Source organism: Puma concolor, chromosome C2 (assembly GCF_028749965.1).
Source record: "Puma concolor isolate L17-30 chromosome C2, mPumCon1.1.hap2, whole genome shotgun sequence".
NCBI lineage: Eukaryota > Metazoa > Chordata > Mammalia > Carnivora > Felidae > Puma > Puma concolor.
The window spans coordinates 73,947,324-73,962,183 of NC_141675.1; the positions used below are offsets into that span (position 1 = coordinate 73,947,324).

Here is a 14,860-nt window from a genome sequence, read left to right on the forward strand (position 1 = left end):
ATTACCAAAATGCATTTGTTCTGATGTTATTTTTATTTTTGTTGTTCGTGCTTTACTATTTCAGTTCTACAGAATATGAGATTCTTCTAAGTAAACATGACACAGATCTGTCTCTACCATCACCCCAGAAGTTTCTGAAGACATTATTACAGAGATTTGGAGGGAAATAGGCCACCCTCTTCTAGCCTCTGCCCCGCCCCATCAATTCTGACTTTTGTGCCTCTGAGAAGCGGCTAAATAACTCAAAGTAGCACCTTGGGATATCTACTATCCAGGCACACTATTCATCTTTTCTCAGTTCTCACTCAGGGATAAATGAGCATTAAGTTTTGTTTTGTTTATTTTGGAGTGTGCAAAGGAAAAAAAGATCAACATTTTTATGTGAAACAAACTGAAGGTACTTGGACTATTCAAATTTTAAACGGTTGTGTTAATAATAATTGTTCATTATTGAGCACTTTCATGCTAGACACTGTGCTAGGGTGCTTTACCTACATTATCTCATTTAATCCCCACAATAACACTATTATATAGACTGGAAATGCTCCCATTTTACATTGAGAAGCTGAAAAATTAGGTTAAATAACTTACCCAAACTCACACAGCTACCTCAGTAGGACCAAAGTTTGAAAGTAGATCTTTGGGATTCCAAAACAACCCTGACCATTCCCTGCATAATCCAAAACTACAGTGAAGTCAATGGTTCCCTTTACTATGACCTAAAGGAGAGAGAGAGAGACTGGGTTCTTCCCATAATTCACGCTTTGTCTAGGCACATAATTTGACTCTTGGTTAATAATCAGTCAGCTCAAACAGGTATCGCTTTCTGACCAATCTGTTCGTAACTCAATTCAAGAAAAGCGGTCAAGCTGGCCGCAGTTTTGAATAGCTGCCTCAGGAAGATGGTCTTTTCAGTTTGGGATGGAGACACATGGTTGGGAGAAATCACGCTGCCAGTGTTTCAGGAAAATATTCAGCTCTGAAAAAAAAAGACAATTAAAAACATTTTTTTAAATAAGTGAACATCACATACCCTAAACGTATGTATGTGATTTTTTTAGTATGAACATTCCTTAATAGTGATCGTACATACATGTAAATGGATACAATGAATATATGTATGTATGTGTATATGTACACACACAGAGATTACTAGCAGGTGAGCATAAATTAAAGCAAGTGTGAATCCTGTCACTTTTTAGTCTTTTCTTCTACACCTGGTAAATTTAAACCCCTACAGGTCATTTTGTCAAAATACAATTTTAGGTTCTGAAATAAAATAGCAGAACAGAAACAATCTATTATAACTCACTGCCAATGTTGCCAGATAACTACAAAAAAATAGAGTGTCTCAGACAGAAATATCAATAACTTTAATGTGTGCGATTTGTTAACAGGGAAGAAAACAAGCAAACTTGCTCTCCGCTGACTGTCACTAATATTTATTCGTCCAGTGACTGTTAATCAAACCAAGTTTACAGTCCCGTACAGCACCTGTCACAGGTGCTGATCATTAATCAGCTATTACGGCAGTTTATTCTGCTGCTGACAAGTCGCAATTTTCCACTGATTCAGCTAGTTTGTCAGGTGGGAATTATGGCATAGCGCATGTGACAAAACACATCACCCTTTTTTTTTTTTTTTTGCATTTTCAGGCTTCTCTCTCCTGCTTTCTCCCCCTTTTTAGACAAACAATATCTGGGAACTCAGAAGTAATAAGGCGGAATGCATAATTAATTACCCAGCTTGCTCTAATTAGGGATGAATAAGTTGTGTCCCTCTCATCATCACAAATGTGGTGATGGGTAATACCAGTTTATGCTGTATTAACTGCAAATATGCAATCCTTCTGAGAGCACTTTTGTTGATGAATTTGATGAATGTGACAATAATTAGCAGAGACAGATGAGAGCTAAATTACTACTGACAATGTAATGCTATCCTGCTCGAGGGCCTGGGAACGTGGCAGGATAACATGGCAGGGACCTGGGCCTCGTTTCTAATTAATAGTCTTTTTTTTTTTTTCTTTTCCTTTTTTTTTTTTTTTTTTTTTTTTTTTTTTTTTTTTGCCAGTGGGGGAAAAAAGGAGTAACGGTAATTGTTTTCGTAAAAGGCTGCAGGGAGTTATCAGGGTAATAAAGTTAATTAGCAGAACAAACATCCTTTCACTGCCTTACCAGTCTGGAAAAGAGGGTAATTCAAACTGCAGAAAGATATGACGAGATGGGATGATAAGAAAAGAAATTTTACACAGGAGGCTAACAGAGAATGATTTTCTCCCTTCATTTCTTGAGCTGGATGGCATGGGAAGAAATTATAGCCCCTTCCTTCAGTTCACAAAGTTCCTCATTGTAAAGAACTTCATCGTTATGATTTTGAGTTTGGGATATAAAGTTAGCTTAGATCACATTCCACTGTTCACTTCTTTCTTTTCCAGGTAGTGATAGGTGTGGTCAATTCAAGCATAGAAGTAAGTTGGAGCATTTGCCAAAGAGAGCACTTAGCTGTATTTCGTCCTACAGAAGTCTGTTTCATCAACTGAATCTTTTGGGGAAAGTGAGAAATTGTTAAATGATTTCCACAAGTACTATTAGTTTATTCTGTGTACATTAAAAAAATTAAAATGAGATTTTAATAATATACATGCTATTTTATCCTATTTTGTAGTCTCAAAATATCACTTTTGTTAGAATAGGAAAACATTATTTTTCATTTCTGTTGCAGCTTTTCACAAATACAAGTAACTGGTCAAAAAAGGTGAAGGGTTTAATGAATCTCAGTTTTACATTAGAGTTTTATTCAGTTCGATTTCATTCAATTCACACTGCTTGACCTAAGTAGATACAACATAAAGGGAAAACATCCAAACATCTGAAGCTTTTGCAAGTTCATTTTCTCCCTTTAAAGACCATTAGTGGTTGGCCTCTTTTAAACACCAATGCTTGAAACATTTGTTTAATATTAAGTAAAATCGGAAAGTGCCTATGGATTTTCATTCCTTTTAGGCACATTTTTAACTTTATTTTGTGCTTTTTAAAATCATTAGATATCTCACAAGTTCTACATACTTACCATGCATATAAATATGTACCCATTTACTGCTTGTCAAAGCTAAATAAAGCAGCCTACTGTAATGACTGTGTTTCATTCTGAAAACATAAGGAGTCAGCAATAACCCTACTTCGCGTTTGACAGCACTGCACCGGGTGACTGTTCAGCACAGAATTCTACAGGAAGAAACCTCTACGAAACACGAGGAAACATCTACCAAAATGGCCTTCACTTCTAAAAGCTGTATTTTGAAGGTGCTATTCTTGTCTCCAAAGACAAGAGCTGTGTGAGGGTGGACTATAACATCGAACTAAGAATCCGAAAACTTGAGTCCTTCACTGGGTCTGCTACTAACAGCTATATGATTGTGAGCATTTCCCTGTCATGCCTCTACTCTTCAATCTCTCTGTGAAGAGAGATTCACAACTCAGTGAAGAAGAGTTTCATCTGTGAAACTGGGTGCCTTCCCTACCTACCTCATAGTATAGTTGTTGACACAAAAGAAATCATTTTTCAACTTTGTAAATGAGATTATCAATGAATATAACGTTAATATGATTACAATTTAGAAAACATCATGAAAAATAATCTTGAGACAATCCATCTCCTCTTCATAACTCTCCCATGTAATATTAGTCAGAAACCAAAGCTAAAAGATTTGACAAGAAGTTTTAGAATTCAAGTAAGAGGTACCGAACCTCAAGGTATAGAAGGTATAGAAGGTAAGAGGTATAGAACCTCAAGTAAGAGGTAGCCTTACTTTGTGACTTCGCTGCTAAATTTACAAGAAAAATTATCATTGTAAAAATACCCCCGAATTCATCTGGCCAAAGCTACCTATGTTTCCAAGATTTTCTTAGTCTCTTGTTAGAAAATCCGGTTAAAGTCAAAATTAGAAGAAAATTAAACCATTAGTTAATGTAGCAGGATTTCTTAGGCTTGTCAAGTGAACTTCCACTTAAAAATACCCAGGTTTCTCACAGACAGGCAGACACACACACACACACACACACACACACACACACCCCAAATTCAGATTGTTATATTTTGCCTAGGATCTTTAGGAACATTTTAAAGTTTTTACCATATAATCAAACTACGTAGGAAAACTCTAGAAGTGAAAGAAGCACTGGATTCTACTTTCAACCATTTATAACAACTGTTATTTAGCTACTATGTGAGGTAATACATTATAAGATCACTTAAAGATACCGAAAGAGGGAATGAGAAATTATGAAAGAAGTAACACTAAAATCCAAATTGAAATAGTTTTTTCTTTTAAAGTTTTTTTTTTTCAACGTTTATTTATTTTTGGGACAGAGAGAGACAGAGCATGAACGGGAGAGGGGCAGAGAGAGAGGGAGACTCAGAATCGGAAACAGGCTCCAGGCTCTGAGCCATCAGCCCAGAGCCTGACGCGGGGCTCGAACTCACGGACCGCGAGATCGTGACCTGGCTGAAGTCGGACGCTTAACCGACTGCGCCACCCAGGCGCCCCGAAATAGTTTTTTCTAGAAATCTATCAGAATGCTTGTTGTGAGAGAGAGAGACTAACAAGGAGCATTGTTTGTTTGTCTCCTTTGAGACCTACACAGAATTTATTGAATATTCTGGTCTTTTCCTCTCCAGCCACTACCTCCTTCATTAGACCAAAAGGTATATCCTTTTGGAAAAGTAATGGAGTCCAATCAGCTTACTTCATGGATCTCCAAGGACTGTTGAAAATTGTAAAACTTGCTATGGGATTCTCACACACCAGAAGCCACTAGAAAAAGAATTTTGATATTCAGAACCTCATGAAGAGGTTCCCCTCGTCTTTGGATAGAGACCAAAGTGATACTTTCAAGTAAGTAATAATTTCCAATATTAGCCTACTGGGTGAGCTAAGAATGCTTAGGGAAAAAAACAGTTGAAATTGGAGTTTCACCAATAGAGACTGTAGGCACTGAATGCACGTACTGTTGGTATTATTATGAATATTCAGGAAATTTAATTCTTTCTTTTCCTTTTTACTCTGAATTCCTTGGCCATTGTTTTAGAGAGCATTTTGACAAATTCTGTCCTTGAGGACTCTGGGGGTATTTTTGCTTCTTGCATGAGTGAAGAAGAGTGTAAGGTGGTTAAATAGTTACAAAGGACTAAAAATAAACCATAGTTTATTTTTTCAGATTGTGAATTATAAAATCATTTAAATGTTGTCTCTAATCGAAGTGCTACATTACTATGTAATGAAATTACAATACTGCTTAATTACATGAGGAAACTGTGTGCAAAAAAATATTTGTACACAAGGTGGTGATGTTAGCAACCAACTACAGTACTTTTATTCCACAATAAATAACAACAGATTGTTTTTCCCTGAGTGGTCTCCAAAGGGTATGTTCAGGTACTCATATAATGATAGTATGTAAGGGCACAGGGCACATAAGAAACCTGTCATCATGTGTCATTAAAGTCAAAGGGAAGGAAAAGAAAAAAGACAAATCACAAAAAAGAGAGTAACTTCTAAAGAATAAAATTACATTTTTTATACATTTATTTATTTATTTATAGTAAGGATTCAAGTATCCAGCTTTTCATACCTTTTAATAAGTTTCTGTTGACACGTATTTGGATGTTTAAGTCCAAAGATTAAATCCTAAATGTAAAACTGTTTCTGTAGCTCTAATAAACTATTCCCACTTCTCAGAAAGATTTCCTCAGAAACCCTTTACCTCACAACCTCCCCCTGCAACCTTTACAAACAGTTTTCTTTATCCCAATCCTGACTACACCATTGATCCATTGAGGGCAATGTCTTATCCTCTATTCATCTCTTGTGTATAAATTCAAGTTTTGAAATTTATGTTAGCACAATTCAGAACAATTAAAAAGTGAGGCTTGTCATAATAAATCACAAACTTTATTTCTCATGAAATGTTGGACTTACTAACCTCATCATCAATACTAAAATATAAATTAACCAATATGTGCAAACACTTAAACTAGTTCATATTGTTTGTCTATTGGTAAATTGATAATAACCTCTAAGACATAGGTAATTAATTTTATTATTTGGCCCCCCACACCCAACTATTTATCATAGTTAAATATACTTATTCTCAAATACGTTTCTAAAAAGGCAAATGATGACATCACAGAACTTGTCGGTTACGAGGCAGAACACTTGTGTGCCATGCATGAAAAAGGTAGGCGGTTGTGTTTTCAATTTCTAGATTTTTCTCCCAAGATGAAAAGAGCAGCAATTGTTGCTTGCAAGCTAGAAAGCAAAATATCTGTTCTTGAATTATCTAAGGATGAGTCAGAAACTTAAGCCCAAAGAAAAGTAATAAATGACAACAGATGTTTGTAAACCTGTGCTCCCCTGTTCAGTGTTTCTACGTGTTGTTTTGCCTTGATGTGCTGTCAGCCGCCTCTCACCTGGGAGTAGTGATATCTTATCAAAGCCCAAACAGTTCCTCTTCACAACAGACAGATAATAGTGCCTTTCAATTTATCATACTGGAAGTCTAAAAGAACCATGGGAACGATTGGTCAGGTGACAGCTTGATGGACAGTTTGACAGCCCTTAAAGCATCATGGGAAATGGTTGTCACCTGATTTTCAGAGCGACCAGGGAGATAACCTTCAGAATGACGAGGAAAACAAAAATCTGAATATTTGTATAAGATCCATTGGCAGCATCAGTGCTCACTTAAGTGATAATAGGTATGCATTTAGATTACTCAAAATGTTATTATCAAACCTGAGAGCTCTAACTCCAGAAGTGCCCTTCATCTCTTTAGATGCCTTTTACATTTTCATTCAAATGTCATTTGAAAAGCATATACATAATATAGGGCTTTTGATTTTAAAGAGACACAATAAAACATTTTATTTAACCACATGCCAAATATATTAGCTGACCATTAACATTCTCCAGATTTTAAATCTACTTTCCTGTTGACGAATCCTTGTACACCTTTTCCTAAATATGGTTTGCACATTGCAGTTCTAATTAGAAAGGCTGTCGTGAAGAATCCTATGTGTCAAATTGAACACTCTGGCCTAACTCGACCTCATGAAGGTCAGTGTAGCCTTGGTGTGAGAAGCAAAATAAGAGAAATCAATTTGAAGATCTTTGGCGCAAAAGTGTTTCAGTCTGTGTTTATTCATTCATACAGCCAACAAATAGGAATTGAGCACTTACTACACACAGGGTCTCCACTGGATGTATAAAGATGAGAAAGATTAAGCTCCAGCCTCAAAGTTGTCTCTAGCACGGTTTCTCTTGTGTATTGTATGTGCATTTACAATAGTTTAATGGCTTGATCTGAAGAAATTTGGCCTGAAAATTAAGATTTCAAATAAAAAAGTAAGCACTCACTGTTTATACATTTCTTGAGCGTCTCCCAAGTTGAAAGAATGATTTTAGAAACAGTAGGGAGGTAAAAAAGATTTGAGATGCAATTCCCATCATTGAGGAGGACTCTAGACATCCCAAACCTCAGTCCCTTAGATATTTCATCTACTTTTTTTCCAGAACAGACACTTAATAAATTTCTCTTTTAAAATAATATCTAACATACAGAAAAGTTATAAGAATTGTGCAAAGAACTCCTTTATACTCATTGTCCAGAATTCACCAATTGTTAACATTTTGCCACATTTGTTTTTATCACTGCTATTCTCTCTCTCCTTCACACATCCACCCTTCCTCCTTCCTCCCTCTCTTATTTAGCTATCTATTTAATATTACCTTTTTTAATAGAGGGGAATGAGATTAGATTTATGTCTGATTCATCTTTACGCTCCTTCATAAAATCTAGCAACTACCTTGTATATGCTTAATAAATATATATATATATGAATGAATGAAAAATGATAAATAATAATCAACCTAAATCTAGTCTTTGATAGCTTACATTTGTGTTTACACATCAATATAAAAGATATTGAGTAAAAAGATATTATTCGTCTAAAATATATGTACTATTTTATAAAATATGAATCTTCCCTCAATTATGTCTGATCAACAAGAGATTTAATAAGATAAATAAATAATATAATAAAATTAAAATATTGCAGCAAAATGTCAAGTGACTTTCCAAAGGAAGTAAAAGAAGTTTCAGGTGCTTCTGGCCCTTTGTCTTTGGGACAAATAGACCAACTATAGATACTAGACAAAAAGCAGGGATTTAAACAAAAACTGTCTTTCTGAAAAACACTCTGGCATCATTCTTGAAACTGGTACCATTTGGCTGCTTGACACTTTTGGGAAAACACTCTGCTTTCACAAATTCTGATGCTTTGGATTCACATTACAACATGATTTTCCAAGAGAAGCCAGACACATTGTGAGAACGTTCTCAGTGTTTTCCAGGGAAATGAAAAAAAGCCAGTAAATAATTTAAATGACTATTAACAACAAAATGTTCTCCATGTAATTCTTCACAAGACACATGATTTGAAAAAAAAATTTTTTTTAATGAAGCCGAAGTTTGCAAATGCAAAGCAAAATGCTTTTTGGGTGCCATATGCAAATTTAAATACTTAGAGACTGATAAAAACAAAGTTTGCTTATTTCCAATTGGGAAGACAAGATGTGGGAGGAAGATTTGTAATAACTGATACATGGACAAGGTCCAAATGCTACAGAATAACTGAATTCAGAATCATTTCTGAATCAGAGCTGGAGTTTAAATGCGTTTCCTTTCCTTGTTGAAATAAACCCATGCGGCATCAGGTTGTAACAGGTCCCAGATGTAGTCCCCAGCTCACCCTCACCCGATATGAGTTAAGTTTCATTGTTAACAACTAATGTAGTCACTTAAGCCAACTAAATAAAATAAGCTAAATATAAAGCCAGAAGCAAACGGGGCGCCTGGGTGGCTCAGTCGGTTGAGCGTCCGACTTCAGCTCAGGTCATGATCTCACGGTTCGTGAGTTCGAGCCCCGCGTCAGGCTCAGGGCTGATGGCTCAGAGCCTGGAGCCTGCTTCTGATTCTGTGTCTCCCTCTCTCTCTCTGCCCCTCCCCCATTCATGCTCTGTCTCTCTCTGTCTCAAAAATAAATAAATATTAAAAAAAAAAAAGCACATTGCTAAAGCCAGAAGCAAAGTCTTATAACATATTTCATAGTAACGCCAAAATCTGTGGGTTGGCAAGTTAGAATAAGCACTAGTGCTGGGTTTTCAGTCAGACTGAAATTTTCACAGAAAGAAATTTTCAGACTAAAAATTTCACAAAAAGAAACAAAAATGATCAGTTAAGTCATAAAGCTATTTTAAAATTATGATGTGACTTGCCCATCATAAATTTCAACATGCACAATTAGCTTGACTGTTAAGCAACATTTTGAAGAGACAAAAGTCTTAAATTATTGGCTTATGTAAGTTATATGCACCATGGACTTTTGAAAGTCCATGCTTACTTGCAGTGTATAAAATTGGTGATCTCTTAGCTCAAAACATGTAAATATCACCTTTTGGACTCTTCTGCTAAGGTGTAACAGGGTCTGTGGTATGAGACACTAAGAGAATTGTAAGCCTTATGATACAAATCACACAATTAAAGTCATTTCTTTTAGCTTTTTCTTCTTTCAAGGTATGTACATTACACTTCAAATGTGGGAAATTCTGGATCCATTTTGACTTATTTTTCTGGCAGTGTCTTCCTAGATTTGGTAGATACTGGTATGCAAAACACAAATAGCTTCCCTTTCTATGCCTTATTTTATATAGGCTTTTTTGTCATTCATTTTAAATGATAAAAGACATATAGCTTGTACAATTAGAAAATAGGCTTAGGATTTTAAAATCTTCTGAGCTCATCATGTTTGTTCTGTATCTTTCCAGTAAACTGAAAGCTTGTTAAGGAAGTGAATCAATGACTGTGTTGGTTTTTTTCTTTTTTAAAGGCATTTAGAAAAGCTGTCTGATTTTTTTTTTTTAATGTTTATTTATTTTCGAGAGACAGAGAGAGACAGAGTGTGAGTGGGGCAAGGGACAGAGAGAGAGGGAGACACAGAATTTGAAGCAGGCTCCAGGCTCTGAGCTGTCAGCACAGACAAGACAAGCCTGATGCAGGGCTTGAACACACAAACTGTAAGTGTGACCTTGACCTGAGCCAAAGTAAGACGTTCAACCTACTGAGCCACACAAGCACCCCTAGAAAAGCTGTCTAATTTTCTTAATGCCAAAAAGGAACTGAAAAATCATAACTAACTCTCTTGTTACTTTTACAACTTCTTAGAGCTAAAAAGGTTTGATTTTTGTTTCTTTTTTTTTCAGTAAAAATATAAAAATTTAGAAGAGGGAAATATGGCAGCATATCTCACTAATACTGTTGTAAACATGCTATTCAGGGGTGCCTGGGTGGCTCAGTAGATTAGGCGTCCAACTTCAGCTCAGATCATGATCTCATGGTTCGTGGATTGAGCTCCAGTTTGGGCTCTGCACTGACAGTGAGGAGCATGCTTGAGATTTTCTCTCAATCTCTCTCTCTGCCCCTCCCCTACCCACTGTCCCTCTCTCTCAAAAATAAATAAATATTTTTTTTAATGGAAAGAAGCATATGCTATTCAATGATTTAAGCTAAATATTTACATTTATAAGACTATGTCTTGAATGTAGAAAGGGACTTGAGTTTAGCTTTCTACTTCTCAGTTATGATTTGTGATTATTCGGAGATACATGATAAACTTTCTCAACCTCACATATATACCGAATAATCCTAGGATTATAAAAATTGCACCTTATATGGTTCAACTTTCACTTCTACCTAACTCATTCTCATAAATTCTTTTGAAGGATGTAAGAAGATTGCAAGTAACTGCATAGTATCTCCTGTAACACAGCCTACTCCCAAAGAGAGCTAATTCCCTTCTCTTTGATTATGTTAGAATATTTATTTATTGACTTGTGTCAAAAGGCAGGTTATTCAATGTCTTAACACTTTTCCTTCAATTACACCAAAGCATAAACCAATATATCAGAAGATACTAATCCTTCTGCTGGGCTGATTTAATAAAAAGGATGCAACACGGGGACACCTGGGTAGCTCAGTCAGTTAAGCGTCTGACTTGGGCTCAGAGCCTGCTTCGGATTCTGTGTCTCCCTCTCTCTCTGCCCTCCCCGGTTCACATTCTGTCTCTGTCTCTGTCTCTCTCAAAATATAAATAAACATTAAAAAAAATTTTTAAAGGATGCAGCACAAAAATAATTTTAAATCATAAGACTAAAACATGGACGATGTTCAGAAAAGTCTTTCTCAAAGGCAGGAAAAAAGATTATTTGCCAACCTTAGTAAAAGCCAATCAAATTTCCCTTTAACTATTTTTCTCTACAAATCGATGAAGCAATAGTAATAGAATATTTGGATTATGTTGTCCAATATGCTTATTTAGATAACTAAAAACTTCAAAAGAGAGGTGCTTGGGTGACTCAGTCAGTTGCATGCCCAACTCTGCATTTCAGCTCAGGTCATGGTCCCAGGATTCTGGGATCTGACCCATGTCGGGCTGCACACTGAGCATGGAACCTGCTTAAGATTTTCTCTCTCTCTCTCTGTCTCTCTCTGCCCACTCCCTCACTCACACACACACACTTTCTCTCTTTCTCTCTCTTATGTAAAAATTAAATTAAATTAAAAATTTTTTAAAAACTTCAAAAGATATGCCAAGTATTGTTCACATTTTGTTACTATGAAATCAAGGAGGAAGTTAACCTCAAAATATAACAACACAACAAGTACCTGTTCAGTCACAGGCATTGTGTTCAACTACTTGGACTATCTCATTTAAACCTCACAACTGTTGAGATAGACATTATTATTGTTATTATTATTATTATTCTCATTTTACAGATGAGAAAGTTGTCATGGAGAGAGTAAGCAGCCTGGTCAAGTTTATACAGTATGTAAGTGTGGGGGTTGAAATTCCAAATAATTTACACAAAACTCATTATGCTCATTTGAATGTGAGCTTTAAAGGAAGAGCAGTCTTTTTATCCAAAAAAAAAAAAAAAAAGAAAGAAAAGAAAAGAAAAGAAAAATTGTGCTATAACTATTTCTTTACCTTTCATCTCTTAAGTAATAGTAAAATCTAATTCTAAATATTTAAAGTATTTGTTTAAATTTTGTTTCTCAAATTTTGTTGGCCTTAGAAACCATTTACGCTCTTAAAAATAACTTAAGACCCCAAAGGGTTCTTGTTTATATAAGTTGTATCTATCAATATTATCATATTAGAAACTGAAACTGAGAAACTTAAAACATTTAACAATTTATTTAAAAATAACAATAAAGAACCCACTATATGTGAACATTAATTTTTTAGAAATAATTGTAGTTACCTCATGAAAAAAATGGCATTACTTTATATTTTTTTCAAATCCAATAATATATGGCTTAAGAGAAGATAGCTGAATGCTCATATCTGCTTCTGCACTCAATCTGTTGTGCTTTTGCAGTACATCAAGAAAATCTAGACTTTCACAAATGTGTAGTTGGAAAAGGGAGTATTTTAATAGCCTTTTCAGATAATGATGCATATTATTCTTTGATACAACCTCAAAACTAGACAAATGTGGTTTTTTAAATGATAATTTCAATAAGGAATTTGAAACAATATTGGTGGACTTTTTGTGCATTGTTATATTAAAATCCATTGGGTTTCTTTGCACTTTGAGTAGATCTTTTACCTACACATGTTTTTGAAAAACTGTTAGTCTTTTGGAAAATATTAGTTCACTTCAAACCTTCCAAATGTTGACACATTTCATTATACAATATTTAAAAATCAAATCATATTGATTAATATCACCACTGATCTTACCATAAAGTTGGCTTGCAACTCAAACAGTCCTAATGCAGTAGTCCTCCCTTATCCACAGGGGATATGTTCCAAGATTCTGAGATTCCCAGCCCATGCCTGAAATCAGGGACAGTACTGAACCCTATTCCCTCTATGGGTTATTCTCTGTACATACATATCTATGATAAAGTTTAATTCATAAGTTAAGCATACTAAGAGATTAGCAACAATAACTATTAATAAATAACTAATAATAATAATTAATAATTAATAACTAATAATAAAATAGAATAAGTTTAACAATATACTCTAACAAAACTTATGTAAATGTCTTATCTCTCTCAAAATATCTTATGGCACTATACTCACCCTTATTGTGATGATATGAGATGAAAAAATGCCTACCTAATGAGATGAAATGCAGTGAATGACATAGGTATTGTGACATAGTGTTAGGCTACCATTGACCTTCTGACATACTGAAAGATGATCATCTGCTTTCAGACCATGAGTGACCACAGGTAACTGAAATTGTGGAAAGCAAACCTTGGATTGGGTGGACTACTGTAGTGCTTCTGTTGAAACAACTGTACTATTTCAGGACACAGAAGTACTTTATGCATATTCTCATTTTGTTTTTCTTTCACAGAATATTTAAAAAGACATGTATCAGGGGAGCCTTCGTGGCTCAGTCTGTTAAGCATCCAACTTCCCCTCAGGTCGTGATCTCACAGTTTGTGAGTTCAAGCATCACCACATGGGGCTCTCTGCTATCAGCTCAGAGCCAGCCTTGGATTCTCTAGCTCCTCTCTCTGCCCCTCCCCCGCTCTCTTGTGCTCTTTCTCTTTCTCAAAAATAAACGTTAATTTTTTTTTAAAAGACATGTACTCAAGGGACAAGATTTATTAAAACTAATAACTTTAACTGTTTAATCAAGGAAATTCTCTTTTTTTATTATTATTTTTTTTAATGTTTATTTTTGAGACAGAGTGCAAGCAGGGGAGGGGCAGAGAGGGAGACACAGAATCCCAAGCAGGCTCCAGGCTCTGAGCTGTGCTCTCTGAGCACAGAGCCCTATGAGGCGTTCAGACCCAAGGACCACGAGATCATGACCTGAGCCGAAGTCGGATGCTTAACCAACTGAGCCACCCAAGCGCCCCTAATCAAGGAAATTCTTAAGTGAAACTGGCCTTTTTTCATTGGTGTAACTGAGTGGAAGTGAAAAATATAATGACTACTAATATAGTTTAGTGCCACTGTCTTAAGTCACCAGAAGCTTACTCACTGTTGTTTGCGCACATTTGGTGCACAATACCAACTCAGTGAAAAAGCAAGTAACCTGTTATTATTATCATCATAAAAATGGTTTTGAATTCATTGACCACCTGAAAGGGTCCCAGGGACCTCAAGAGTCTGCAGACTAGATTTTTACAAGCTTTAATTTAGGATTATACTCTCATTCTGCCAAATAGTCCCTTGATAATTCTAGAAGAGGAATTAAAAAGGGATAGAAATGTTGCATATAAAATTTTTTTATGCCTTTGATTCTTAGTTCTCCTTGTCATATTATAACAATTAAATAAAACTTGGCCTTTTCACATGCTATAAAATTCTGAATTCATTTCCTTTTAATTGATTATCTGGATTGTTATGGAACCACGTCTGGGCCTGCAAGTTATTACACTGTTTTAAAAGGCTTTTTGAACAACATATTAGGAGGAAGAGAGAGTAGACAAGTGATAAGCTTTTCCCAGTCTATACATTAGTTACTATATATAAACGGCTCACCAGGTAAAGTCATTCAGGTCAATAGGGTATCTTTCACTAATCAACCTCTACATTAATTTACTAATTTCTCTGTACCTCCCAAAGTGAGAACTCTATCTGGATGTATTATTTGTGCTCACTATTTTGAATATATTATGATGCAATTGAAGATACACAAATTGTGCATATTAGATCTTTTCTGTAACTAATTCAAGAATGAAATAATATATGTTGTTTAGAAGTCAATTTT

General features: G+C 35.3%; 1 protein-coding gene and 1 long non-coding RNA gene across 5 annotated transcripts in view; one reads left to right on the forward strand and one right to left on the reverse strand.

Annotated features, from left to right (window-relative positions):
• The window catches only part of FXR1 (FMR1 autosomal homolog 1), an 816,075-nt gene that overhangs the window by 647,053 nt on the left and 154,162 nt on the right, over positions 1 to 14,860 (forward strand). For all 4 annotated transcript variants that reach the window (XM_086674796.1, XM_086674797.1, XM_086674798.1 and 1 more), the window contains one exon: positions 4,681 to 4,897. The gene's annotated coding sequence lies outside the window, so the exon portion shown is untranslated. The remainder of the gene's footprint in view (positions 1 to 4,680; positions 4,898 to 14,860) is intronic.
• On the reverse strand, positions 820 to 13,092 carry LOC147577317 (uncharacterized). Its single transcript, XR_015240144.1, has 2 exons — positions 12,865 to 13,092; positions 820 to 979 (listed from the first exon to the last, which is right to left on the reverse strand). It is a non-coding gene; the product is annotated as an uncharacterized LOC147577317 (long non-coding RNA).